The following is a 13,819-nucleotide window of genomic DNA, read 5'->3' as shown; positions in this document are numbered from 1 at the left end:
AATTTAATGAAATATAACAAGGGCAAGTGTAGAGTCTTGCATCTGGGCAGGAACAACCCCAGGTTCCAGTATAAGTTGGAGAATGACCTATCAGAGAGCAGTGTAGGGGAAAGGGACGTGTGGGTCCTGGTGGACAGCAGGATGACCATGAGCCAGCACTGTGCCATTGTGGCCAGGAAGGCCAATGGCACCCTGGAGTGGATTAGAAGGGGGGGTGGTTAGTAGGTCAAGAGAGGTTCTCCTTCCCCTCTACTCTGCCCTGGTGAGACTGCACCTGGAATACTGTGTCCAGTTCTGGGCCCCTCAGTACAGGGAACTGCTGGAGAGAGTCCAGCACAGGGCGAGGAAGATGATGAAGTGAGTGGAGCATCTCCCTTATGAGGAAAGGCTGAGGGAACTGGGACTCTTAAGCTTGGAGAAGACTGAGGGGTGACCTCATTAACATTTATAAATATGTAAAGGGTGAGTGTCACGAGGATGGAGCCAGGCTCTTCTTGGTAGACAACCAACAGTAGGACAAGGGGCAATGGGTTCAAATTGGAACACAAGAGGTTCCACTTAAATTTGAGAAGAAACTTCTTCTCAGTGAGGGTAACAGTGCACTGGAACAGGCTGCCCAGGGAGGTTGTGGAGCCTCCTACTCTGGAGATATTCAAAACCTGCCTGGACACCTTCCTGTGTAACCTCATCTGGGTGTTCCTGCTCTGGCAGAGGGATTGAAGTAGATCATCTTTTGAGGTCCCTTCCAATCCCTAACATTCTGTGATTCTGTGATTCTGTGTGATTACTGGCTTTCAACCCTGCTACTAGGGCAATAGTTGGATATGCAAATACCAAATACCAAATAAGCTCAGTTGGAGAGCTACTCTAAAGGGACTCTGAAATGAGACAAAAACAAATGGGTTTATAGAACTGGAGAACAAAATACTGCATTACTTATATCACTTTTCCTGAAGGCATAAAAAGATATTAAAAAGGCATTAGCCTTGCCAACTTGGTCACCTGAGAATCTTTGGGAATGACACTTCAATTCTGCTTTCTTAGTGACCATGTGGGTTTATGGAAGTGGAAAGACTACAGAATTAATTCGTCTGGAGGAGTTCTGTGCAGGGCAGACAGTGGGCGAAGTGTTCCTAGTAGCTCTGAGACAGGTTCCTGTTCTAGACGCACTTTTAAAGTTCAGGCCCTGTGTCAGATCTAGTAACTGTGGCTGATATTTCAGCCTGTGCTAAGGCTGCAGACAGTGCTGGCAGCTTCTGCGCAAGTCTCATTATGTGTTGAGCAACCTTTCCAGTTGTCCAATAGTTTCATCATCTAGTTTTATAAGGTTGTGCATTGTAGCTCTCCAGTTTTATGCTCTTTCAGGGAGCAACATAACTTTCAGAGCAGGACGAAAACTGCTCCTAGGTCTCTGATATTCTTACTTGACATCTTGGAGCATGTAGGGAAGAAGGTAATTTGTTGTTGCATATTTTGTATTTTTGCCTGACCTTCTCTCTTGTCTTGGTGCAGGGGAAATAGCAAACTCATGTACAAAGCAGTCATATTCTGCAGCTTATTGATTCCAGTTTCTGTTTGTTTAGTTTTGTTTTAATAATAACTTTATCTAAGAACAGGTTGCTTTTTTTTTTTTTTTTAGTAAAGGCATGTTTAAATAGTAGTGGAATAAGAGTCTTCTAGCTGCAGCTATAACACCTCTAATGTTTAACAAGCCACAAGAACTGGAAGAATAGAAAGAGCAATTGTTTTTCATCAAGCTTATCTGCTAGCATGCTTTCCAACTTCTTAAGTGAAAGATGAACTCATGGAATTCAAGCCTACACTTAAGGCCTATAAAACATGACATGTTGAGACAGGGATATGTGTATATATTTGAATTTCCCCCAAGGGACTGGGGAGCTTGTCAATACTGCAGGGATGTGTTTCCTTACCCAGAGTGACCAGATGAAAGGTGATCTCACTGCTGGGAGGTCACACTGCTGGTGCTGGAAATCCTTGTGGCAGGAGGAATTGCAGATAACAGCCTCTGCTTGGCAAGGCCACAAGTGTGGTAGTTCTCATGTCTTGTGCTCCACCTCTGCACAACCCCACACAGCCCACGCTTTTGTTCTGGCTCCAGCTTGTTGACATGACCCTAGAATATCTACAATATCTACAATATCACAGACAGCAGGAAATCAAGGAAATGATAGGGCTAGGGGTATAACCATTAATCCTGAATATAGTCTATCTTGTGCTTAGATCTTCTTTGTATTGCTTCTCTCGGTCATTTTTAAGCCCTTAATGGCCTGTGATTTCTGGTAATTATCACAGCTGAGGAATCATTGCTGGATAATGTATTGTTTCTGAAGGAGATGAAGGGGCAACAAATGACGAGATCTGGTGATTTGCAGATCATGGCTGTCCCTGCACTCTCTACTGGGAAGATATCCTGTACTTGCCTCTTGGCTCTTCCTTCCAGTTCTCCAGGGCAAGGGTTGGGGGACAGGCCCTCCTGAGGGCACGTGCCAGGCCTGGGCATCACGCAAGGCTTTTCCGCAGCTGAGGGATACGGCAGGGTACAGTTATCTACCTTGAAATGCAGAGCCTGCTTTTTGTGCCCTAAAGGCTGATCTGCTTCTGGCTTAGCCAAGCATACAGCAAATAAAACTCTTTCTGGCTATGCCAGCCACAGGGGAGCAGGTGTTCAGGGGGTTAATGGGCAGCAGCTCCCTCTTAGGAGCTCTCCCTCCTTGGTCATCAAGGTACAACCCTACCAGGTGGTGTCTGGATCCTTTCCATCCCCAAGTTTTGACTCTGTCCCTCCTTAGCGTGGTGTAATGATTCACTCTTCCACCATCACCTGGACCTCCACATGGCCACCAGCTGTGAGGAGGGTCTGTGCTGCTAAATCATAGAATCATTTAGGCTGGAAAAAACCTTGAAGATCATGGAGTCCAACTGTGAACCTCACGCTGACAGGTCCACCACTACACCATGTCTCTATATGCCACATCTGCACATCTTTTAAACCCCTCCAGGAATGGGAACCCCACCACTGCCTTGGGCAGCCTGTTCCAGTGCCTGACAACCTTACACAGAAAATACTTTTCCTAGTATCCAGCCTAAACCTCCCCTGGAGCAACTCAAGGCTGTTTCCTCTCATCTTATCACTTGTTACACTTCTCTGCAACAAAATAAGCAGGAGTATTTTTTCTCTACTTTTTTTCTTTCTTTCTGACCAGTTTACCCTGAGTTTTATCTTACTTTAAAAATGGTTTTTGTAAAGTTTAACTTGTGAAGCTGCTTCTTTTTTTTTACAGGATAGGAGGATATGGAAGGGTGCAGGCAGTGCTGCCTTGGCGACAGGGACTGGTGCCTGGCTGCCATCCTGCTGGTGGAGGGCATCTGAGTGCCCTCCTGGAGGTGAGTTGTTGCCAGTTGAGCAGCTGTCTCCTTTTCCTGAATTAAACAAACAGTCAGTGACACAACGAGTTACAGTTTTAAATTGTAGTTCTATTGTTGTTGTTGTTGTTGTTGTTTTCTTTGTTTGTTTGTTTTTAAGTAGAACCATATCAGAAAGAGTTTATATTGCTATTAAATAATGGTCTTAAGCATTTAGGAGCTCTGGTGCTCCTAGAAGGGCCATGTCTCTGGCAGCTCTGGGTTGCCTTGAGAATGTACCAAGCTTTCCTGCTCTCTCCAGGTTTCCTTGTGTGTATGAGTTAAATACCTGACATTTGTTGGGATGAAACTGGCCTCCAGGGCCTGATGCACTGTTATATTGGTTGTTATTTTAAGTGTGTGGGATCAGGCTTGTATTTAATTTGGGGTGGTTTCAGAGTGTTTTGATGTGGCACCAAGGGAGTGGTTGTTAGTTGATGCAGGGCTGTGCAAGCCAGCTCTGCCACTGTTGTGGTTTGATGTGGTACCCAAAAGGGAGACAAACGAACAGGAATTCAGGTTTCTGGGATTGTGGGGAAATCCATGCCCAGGGAAGATTTTCAGTCTTGGGAAACACGTCAGCAAAGGCAGGCAATATTCAAGAGATGAAGAATGAGCTGTAGGACGGAAACAACAATGGCTGTTTTTTTTAATGGTGGTGGGGTTTTTGTGTGTGTTTTTTAATTTGCTTTGCCTTTTTTTAAAAAATGTTTTTGTTTGTTTATTTGTTTGTTTTTTGTTTGTTTTGTTTTGTTTTAGTAGCCTCCAAGTTCTAAATCTAATTCATAGAATGGGTTACAGTCCAAAATTATTTTTGAAGGCAAGGTTTCATCCCAAACTTGAAAGCAGGCTAGTAATTATGAGGGTAGTGAAGTGACAGTGTACCATAACTGCAGGTTTGGGTATGTTTACTTGTAAGAAAACTTGATTATGTTTGAGTTTTTACTGTTTCATGGAGCTGAGGAAAAGGAAGCCGCGCATAACACCATCAAATGAGGTAAAAGTGAAATAAATCTATAGAGTAACAGAAAGCTGCTGGAAATGCAGTATTTCAGTAAGGGGCAGTAGCATAAAAGGTGATGTGGCCTCAGGATTCTGAGTAAACTTAAGTTTCAAGCAACTTTTTATGTAATAACCTGCTGAACTAAAAAGGGAGAGGAGGATACCAGACAATAAGGAATTGTCTCTGGAAGATGGCTACATTCTGAATCATTCTAATGGTGTTCTTGAAATACCAGTGACTGTTTCCAAGTGTTATACTAAAATTTCATTATCAATAGTGCTGAAAGCTGCACTACATGCAGACTAAAATAAGTGCTGACAATTCACCAGTATCGAATTTAATAAAAGGTTGTCCACCAGCATTAGCTGCAATGCCCTGTCCAGATTATCCTCTTGATCAGAAATTACCTGTCAAAACAGTCCTTTTTTGTTAGGCGAGTATAGATCAACGATGATATTGCTTGTTCTCTTGTGTAACTACTGCCAGAAATAACTGCCAGAAATAACTGCCTGCTTATTCAAACTTGGTCTAGCTGGTCTAGCTTGGTCTAGCTAAGGAACATAGCCTTTTTCCTTTCTGTAAACATGATCTGCTTCAAAGGAATGCCTGCAGGCCCAGCTGAGTTCAGGACTCCATCATTCCAGTCAGCAGCAGTCCCTGCCCTAAAGAGTTAAAAGTATAAATAGACAAGAGGTAGAGGGCTGGAAAGTGGGAGCAAGTATTGTAAAAGCAGGTAGAATGTGGTTACAAAGGCTACTTTAGTTATCCTTGGAAAATCCAAAGAATTCAGTATTAAACTTATGTTCTAACTGTGACTTTATTTGTCCAAGAAGCTTCCTAAAATGGGACTTACTTAAAGAGTTACCTGAAGAACTGGATTTCTATTTTTTATATTTTCTTTCTTTCTGCCTTTTTTTTAGACATCTCAACTTGATTATAGACAGAGGTTTGAGTGTTATGACACTGAGTGCTAAATTACATAACATTTGACTGCTGAGTAGGTAAGGTCTCTGTATGATGCTGTGTCTGTAAACTCTGTGCTTACTTGCTAGCTCAGTGGTTAGCATCTCCTTTTTTATTTTTCTTTTGGTTCTCCAGCATTTGAGACATGTTCAAGTCCTTTGTCTGTCTGAGAGTTTTTGAAAGCAACTATTTCAAGGTCTTGCAACTGTTTGGCTGTCTATAGGATAATTTAGGATGTTCTTATTGGCTTCTGTTGAAGGTGTTCTGCTTCTTGTGGATGAGCCAGTATTCATTCTCTGGAGTGCAACTAAGGGCAGGACTCTTTCAGAGTGCCACCTAAAATAGGTGAAACTTGGCTTCTTAGTTATGCTGCATGGACTACCTATCTTTTCTCATATTTCAGGGTTCTTTGGGAACATGATCTGGAATGCGGTGACCCCTTTGCTCAAGGAATTGGTTCCAGGAATGCAGGTATGGTATTCGTTTTAGTTGATATTTAGGTGCATATTACACCATGTAAAATAGCACATTTTGGGAATAAAGAATGAGACCTTTCTGTCACATCTTATGCCTAAAGATATGCTATAGTTTCATGATGATGCATTCTCCTGGGATGTGGGAAAACTGGATTTACATCACTGTGTATTTTTAAAACTTGTTATCCTTAATAAACAAAAATGAGGGAACACTTAGGACATACCAACACCACTGTCTTCATCAGTATAACACTTTTTTACTCTGAGGCATTTCACCTTTATTGGTGTGTAAGGGCTTTTGGTAATTTCACAGCAGCTGGCATATTCCAGATGGTATCACCTGGAGATGTGTGTATAGGCTTGTCTAATATTGCAGATTCTGTGATGATGTTTGAGCAATGGGATACAATATTACCTATTTTGTACTAGGAAAATCTTTGATTAACTCCAAGTGACTCTGACTGTTAGAACCTTTCATGCGCTTCCCTACTTAGCCTGCTAAAGACTCTACTTTAACTAGTTGTTCACAGCTTCAGTGAATTAATTATTTTTCCTTTATAATGGCAGAGCCAGTTCTTTTTAATGTAGTTCTTGAAATATTCTGGTGTGCTGGTTTGGCTGAAAATGGGTTAATTTTCTTTGTGCAGTTAGAAACCTTTCTTTTTCATAGCTAGCATGCTCATTATTTGGACTTAGTTTGAGAACAAGCAGATAACACCCCAGCACAGAGTTAATGTTTTTAATTGCTCTGGTCTGATAGCCAAGGACATTCTGAGCACTCTGCCCACAGGTGTGAGGCATTGAGGAAGGGGGGCATAGATGGGGCAGAGCTTGACTGACATGCAGACTGACAAATGAGAGTATTCCATCCCATTAGTGTCATGCTCCATATTTAAGGAGTTGGTCTCTTCTGCTTTTGCTCTCTGGTTTCTTGTGTGTGTACGTGTGTGCATGTGTGTGGGTGTGCGCGTGCGTGCGTGCGTGCGTGCGTGCGTGTGTGGGTGGGTGTGGGTGTGTGTGGGTGGGGGTGTGGGTGGGTGGGTGGGGGTGTGTGTGGGGGTGTGTGTGGGTGTGGGTGGGTGGGTGGGTGGGTGTCTGTGGGTGTGGGTGTCTATGGGTGTGGGTGTGTGGGTGGGTGTGTGTGGGTGTGGGTGGATGTGTGGGGGTGGGGGTGGGTGGGGGTGTGGGGGTGGGTGGGTGGGTGGGTGTGGGGGTCTGTGTGGGTGTGTGTGGGTGGGGGGGGGGGGTGGGTGGGTGGCTGGGTTGGAGCTGTTTTTTGTTGGAGCCAGGGGAGTTTTTGGTATGGGACATTTAGCCTGGCCTTTTGCATTTTGCACAGGCCTCTGGGCCCTTCTGCCTTTTTTCCTCTCTTTTCTCTCTCTGGGATCTACTTTAGTACCAGGTGTGGCTTGCTGGGACTGGCTGTTCGGTTCTGGACAGATTTAATGAGGAATTGCCTTGAGTATCTTTTATTTCTATTTCTATATATATATATATTTACTAGTAGTGTATTAGTATTTTATATATTTTATTAAACTGTGTTTATCTCAATCCAAGTTTCTCCCTTCCCTTTTGTTTCTCTCCCCTCTTGGGGGGTGTGGGGGAGGGGGTGAGTGAACAGCTATCGTGATTGTATTGCTAGTTTGGTTTAAACCACGACATCTGGTATTTCATCTGTGGCTGGATAGTTGCCCAGAATTTGTTTAGAAGTATGAACCAGGAAAAAAAATTAGTTTTTATTGTATTAGTCAGGGTTATGGTAAACTAAAACAATATAGCATATTGTAAGACTTCACTAACTCATGGTAATGGCCTTGAAGTCTTCTGCAGAAGACTAGTTATTACAAATTAACAAGCAAATGTGCATTCACAACTAAACAGTACCTCACTCGTTTATTTGGACAATTGTTTTTTAAATAATTTATGACGACACTTCAGTGACCAACTAGTGTAGATACCTGAGCAGTGTGTCTTGCAAGACTAAAGAGGGAGCAGTAACGTGCAACTTCCATATGGAAATTTGCTACTAAGTCTTCGAGAAACAGGCAGGGTGTAATGGAAATAATTGTGCTTGTGGCACATGCAAGATGTGGATGAGTAGCAGTCAGTACACCCCAGAGACCCTGGTGAACCTGGAGAGAACCGGGGCGAACAGGCTGTTCTGCTCCATAAGCTGTCCTGGTCCTACTACTGTCCCAGGGTTTCAGCTTGGTTCATTCTGCTTGCTTGTTATTGTGAGCACTGTCAAGGCAACTCTTTAGATTTGTATTTAAAATTAGGTTTAGCTACTGCTACTGGGTTTGAAAGATGTGCTTAGATGCCCTCAAAGATCATCTTTTGTATTTTAATATAGCAATATTTTGAACGCTATCAAGGAGAGGCAGGATTGTGTACTGTTGGAGTGCCAGCTCAGCAGGCAAGAGATGATTTCCTCTTCTGCTTGAGAGTTCCGTGGGTCGGGGCAGGTCCCAATACTTTTCTGTGCCACAGTTCACTCAGTATTGTATTATCTCACCCAATGGGCTGGGAATAATTACAGCAGGACACTGTGCGAGTGGATATGCTGTGTGTATTTTAGAATAAGTCCAGAACTTGCTGCAAGGGGGGTTTGGTTCTGAAGCTGTTATTAGCTTTGGTATTACAAAGGCAGATTCCATCACCCATGGTAGTCTTTGTCCCAAAACCAGGTCTTCCTTTTCAGAGACTGTCTGATTTGGCCAAGAGTGGAAGGCAGTTTTGCAAAATTGCTGTGCCCAAACAAATGGACAGCTACTGTGATCAGACTGTACCTTTTACAGAATAGACAATGTGAGAAAGATATTTTAGAAGAAAAGTAACTTCCCCCCTTTTCTTCCCTAGGTCACCAATGCAACAGGTCAGTACTTTGGGTTTCCAAAACAACAGCCATTCTAATGATTAAACACCACTTTAATTTATTTTTGTTTAATGGTGTAGAAGAAAAATACAACTGACAACTTTTTCCAGAATTATTTTGCATTAAATTTAAGTTTTGTTTTAATATAATCTTCTGACCTTAAGTTTCCACTTGAATAAAAAAAAAAAAGATTTTGAGGCTGGCTTTGACACTCTGGCCACACAGTGTATCTATCCCTTGGAGAATCCCCTGCCGAATCAAAACATCTCAGCACAAAAGGGCAGTGCACCGTATCATAGAATCACAGAATCATAGAATCATGGAATAGAATATAGTTAATGCAGAGGAGTGGCACCTGGTGAAACCACTGCAGGAGACAGGGTTACATGTTGCCATGTCCTAACTCTCAATTGCTCATATGTGACAGATACGTTTGACTATAAATGCAGAAGTCTTCAAAGATTCTCTGGAGAACTTGGCTGTCCTCTAGGTAGGGCTGTATTTGGGTGATTGTGGCACAGAATGTAGCCTATGTCTCCATTTTGAATCCTTCTGGTAAGAAAGGCAGGTGAGAAATTGGGCAATACCAGGTTATTGCAGCTACCTGCAGCCACAGGAGTTAAACTTATTTTATTTCCTACTATGCCACCCCTGCAGAAAAAAACCCCAAACTATACAGAGTACATTTTCTTTCATTTTGGTTAATTACTTGTTCATTTGAAAAATGCAGTTTCAATTGAACGGGACGTCTCTTGTACTAAGGGAATTTGGAGTTGATTGGGATTTTTTGGGTTGAGGTTTGGTTTTGTTGTTTGTTTGGGATTTATTTTTTTTTTTCCAGCACCAGTATCTTTGAACAGTGAACTAGCTTGAAGTACTCTGGCTCAGTTTACAAGGGGGCATCAATGCCCTGAGGCATCTTTACTTGACCAGAACACAGGTCATGATTCCTACAATAACAGTGATTTCATACAAGCCCAGCTGCAAATTTGCCAAGTTGTGACGTAAGAGATGTTAGCTCCACCTTTTATCTGCTGGTCCAGCTGGGAAGCACCACAACTTCTCTGTTGCCTCTTAGGAACTTACTGTCATCTCCAATATTTGCTAATTCACAGCTGATCTAATACATGCTTGATTTTGGCTATCATTTGTGTGTATTTAATACCTTTTTTCTCCCCAGGATGCTCCCCTGATGGTGAACTAAAGAAGCCATGTTTGGTTTTGTCTTTTTAGGGATCTGTGCCTCTCTTTCCCCCAACCTCCTTTCCTTTATGCCAGTAGTTCTTCTTTGTACCTCTTCTGTTAGTTAATTTATTCTAAACTGAAAACTGATTCTGAATTATTGCTGTCCAGAAAGGTCTTGATCTTAAGCAAACTTTCACTCTGCCATCTGTAACAGTGGTTCACAAGACCCTTTGGGTATTGGTTGCTCTGTGTAATCCTTACATGGCATGTAGCAAAGGAATTGCATTCTTAAACGGTGCACATACTATTAATCTGTGATGATTTGATCAAAATAAAGTTATGAAGTTTTTTGTGTTAGCCAGTATGATGGCTGTCACTGCAGAGTCAACACTTAATCAAGATTACTGTGCACTGGATAATGGAGATTTTTACTCTTTTTTTTTTTTTTTTTTCTTCCTGGTATGCTAAGAATAGGAAAATAACCCTGGTAACTGTATGTTACGGCATGGCAGATGTTGCATTTCCTTGTGTCTGTGAAACAGTGACAGGTGCATGGTACCATTTCTAAACATTTTCAGCATATGTGTGTTGAGCAGGATAAGAAGGTTATTTCATACATTACTAACTTGAAAGCATCACAGATTCACTACCCTGTGTCTGTATTTCTCCTCATACTTTGCTTTAATCTATAGCAGTGAGGTACTGGGAAAATGTGCCTTGCCAGCAAATTCTCTAAGCTTGTGAATCTTTGGAGAGTGTAATTAATGTTCTTTGAGATACTTCCAAGTGAGGGGAGAAAGACAAGTGTAAATTTACTCTTTCTACTTATTGTTTCTGGGCTCAAAAGCTCCATGGCTTACTGGTTTTACTCAGAATCAAATGTCACATCAAAAACCCTTGGAGTTATTGACAACTTCCAGGTTTCTGAATAGGACTGTGGGAAGTTCTCAAACTTTTTTCTGTGAGCTTAAACTGCTAACAAATCTCAGGGCACACTAATGACCTGCTTGAGAACTTGGACAGTGGTGAAAAAACAATTAACTGAGCCATAGCCATATCCAGTCAGAGTCAAGGTCCGTGTTAAGCAGCAGCTCATTCACTGTGTGGTTTGGAGCACAAAAAGTGTTGTGATAACTTGTAAGAGACTTTGCAAATGTTAACTGTTGATTTGGGGGTGTAAAAATTTAAGCAGCTGGTTAGCGTGCATGTATCTTTTTGACTTGCATAAGTTGAGCACTTCTTACTTTGGCTGTCTGGTCCAAATGAGCATTTCAGCTGAGATGGCTCCTGCCCTATGAAGAAATAATTACCTCCCAATTTGTTTGTCTGTTGGGACATGGTCAGCTGGTTTCTAATCTAATTTGCAGTTCAAAAGATCTTACGCTCTGCCAACTGAGTTTTACAGGCTAGTCAGAGCTACCTCTGGAAACAGCAGTACATGAAGCAAAGGTTAGCTCTGAAGCAAGAGCCCAGGTTTGTAAGCAGTGCTCCTCAAGTAACTGCCCAATTCATACTAAGACCAGCCCTGTGGAGAAGGACTTAGGGGGATGAAAGATTGGACATGAGCTGGCAGGGCTTGCACCCAGAAGCCAATCATACCCTGAGCTGCATCCCCAGCAGTGTGGCCAGCAGGTGGAGGGAGGTGATTCTGCCCCTCTGCTCTACTCTAGTGAGACCCCCACTGCAGTGCTGCGTCCAGCTCTGGCATCCTCAGCACAGGACAGACAGGGACCTGTAGGAGAGGGGCCAGAGGAGCCACAGAAATGATTTAAGGGCTGTAACAGCTCTGCTGTGAGGACAGGCTGAGAGAGTTTGAGTTCTTCAGCTTGAAGAAGAGAAGGCACCAGGGAGACCTTATTGTGGCCTTTCCATTTTTAAAAGGGGCCAATAAGAAAGATAGGGACAGACTTCATAGCAGGGCCTGTTGCGATGGGTAATGTGTAAAAGGGTGATAGTTTTAAACCAAAAGAGGGGAGATTCAGGCTGGACATGAAAAAGAAATTTTTGACCCTGAGGGTGGTGAGACACTGGCCCAGGTTGCCCAGAGAGGTGGTGGATGCCCCATACCTGGAGACATCCCAGGCCAGGCTGAACGGGACTCTGAGCAACCTGATCTGGGTGAAGATGTCCCTGCCCATGGCAAGGTGTTGGACTAGATGAGCTTTGAAGGTCCCTTCCCACCCAAACTATTCTATGATACTATGGTCCTGGTGGGCTTTTTCTCTGGGAATGAGCATATTGGAAATAAGATGCCAGTTGATGCTTCCAATAAAGATAACTTTTTCTCGCTGGTGATTCAAGCACTCATAGCAGTCCCAGTTGCTGAACTTCTGCTGCTCTCTGTCACTGAAGTTACCACAGGCATTGGGGTATAAGGGAATGTGGTGGTAGGTTTCCATGTGAGGGGAATCCTGGATAATATAGTACAATGTCAGAGCCAGGTACCCAGCTCTTCTGACGCTTTAAATGATGTTGTACATATCCTATTTAACATTCAGAGTGCTTGTTTTCATTTTTTTATTTGACTATGGGGTCTGCAAATTTGGCTATGACAAGAAATTCTCCAAGTTCAATAGTAACTACACACATTTCATTACCTATGCTCACACTTTTTCTCAGCCCAGCATTTAAAACCTAGGCAAGCAATTGGAATTATTTCCAGATGTAATATTGAGACTCTAGGGACAGTAACTTTTTGTTTCTTAAAATACAACATGGCCATTTAGGTCATAATTTTGGCTACAATGCTACTTGCTCTTTGTAACAGATTTCAAGGAAGACTTGACCTCTTTATTTAGAGTATTGTAGTGCACAGTGTGTTTGGCAGGTGATGACCTAAACCATGTGGGTTCAGAATTTCTTTTTCTGTGTATCTGGTAATGTCAGTAGGTTTACATCTTGGTATGAAGGAACGTTTACTTGCTTGTCTGAGCTATGCATTCATATCTTAGTTTTCAAAGAACCATAGCCTGTAAACTGTTACTACCTCTTAATATTTTGTTTAAAGGGAAATGGGGAGATAAATACATTCACAAGAGTGCTTAGCTTCCTAAAATAGGACAAAGCAACCTCTGGATGGTGCTGCTGCCATAGAGAACTGCAGGGACAGATCTGGGTGCCAAATTATTGGATTTTCAGGATGAAGTTTGGAATCACACAGCCCCAGAGGAGTTGCTGAAGATGGGTAATGGGCACAAGGGACTTCTGTCCCTACCATTGCTCAGTATCCAGGGTGCACTTACCATGTGTACGCTCAATTTGCATACACAAAGCAAGTGATCACCTGTTAACTTAAATGTAAAGTGGCTGGATGTGGCATTTGGTGCTTTTTATAATAAGAATGCTCTATTGCCTGTGACCCACTGTTACTCAAGATCCTGTAACAGCTATTACTTTTAGAACAACCAAGTAAGTTAGGGTTTATTTTTCTTTGATTTCTGTGAGGATTAATGATGTGTTTGTTGACAATCACAGATGCAGTTAGGCAGATGATGCTCACAAACATGTCAAAGTCCATACTCTTACAGCCTTTAGTGGGGGTCGGTAGAGTGTTTTCAGTTTGTGTGGTGGGCAGGTACAGTTTGAGAACTGCTGCCTTAAGCTGAGCTGCAGTGCTTGGCTCCAGCAGTGCTCCTGGGCCACTCCAACTGCATCATAAAACATTCTGAACCTCAACTTGTCCATCATGACAGCTGAGTTATTTGCCTGCAAGGATTATTTAAACCTTGCTATGATGAATGAATTCAGCTGATCTCTGCCTTTGTGCATAATTTTGTATGTAATTACATGTGCTGTTCTCTTGGTCTGTTTGCAATGCTCTCTGGGTTATGTTTATGCTAAAAGAAAGTTTATGGCTTTTGCAGATTTGGTCATAGCAGAGAACTTTGCTGCAGT

At 42.6% G+C, this 13,819-nt stretch overlaps 1 long non-coding RNA gene across 1 annotated transcript in view; it reads left to right on the top strand.

Moving 5' to 3' along the window:
* Window positions 1-3,327: 3,327 nt before the first annotated feature.
* The window catches only part of LOC139827820 (uncharacterized), a 127,787-nt gene continuing 117,295 nt past the window's right edge, over window positions 3,328-13,819 (top strand). Inside the window, exons 1-2 of the long non-coding RNA XR_011738834.1 lie at window positions 3,328-3,405; window positions 5,793-5,860. This is a non-coding gene — a long non-coding RNA (uncharacterized lncRNA). The remainder of the gene's footprint in view (window positions 3,406-5,792; window positions 5,861-13,819) is intronic.

The sequence above is a fragment of the Patagioenas fasciata genome, chromosome 4 (assembly GCF_037038585.1).
Source record: "Patagioenas fasciata isolate bPatFas1 chromosome 4, bPatFas1.hap1, whole genome shotgun sequence".
Classification (NCBI taxonomy): domain Eukaryota; kingdom Metazoa; phylum Chordata; class Aves; order Columbiformes; family Columbidae; genus Patagioenas; species Patagioenas fasciata.
The sequence above is the reverse complement of the archived record's forward strand: the minus strand, read 5'-3'. Positions and strand labels throughout refer to the sequence as shown.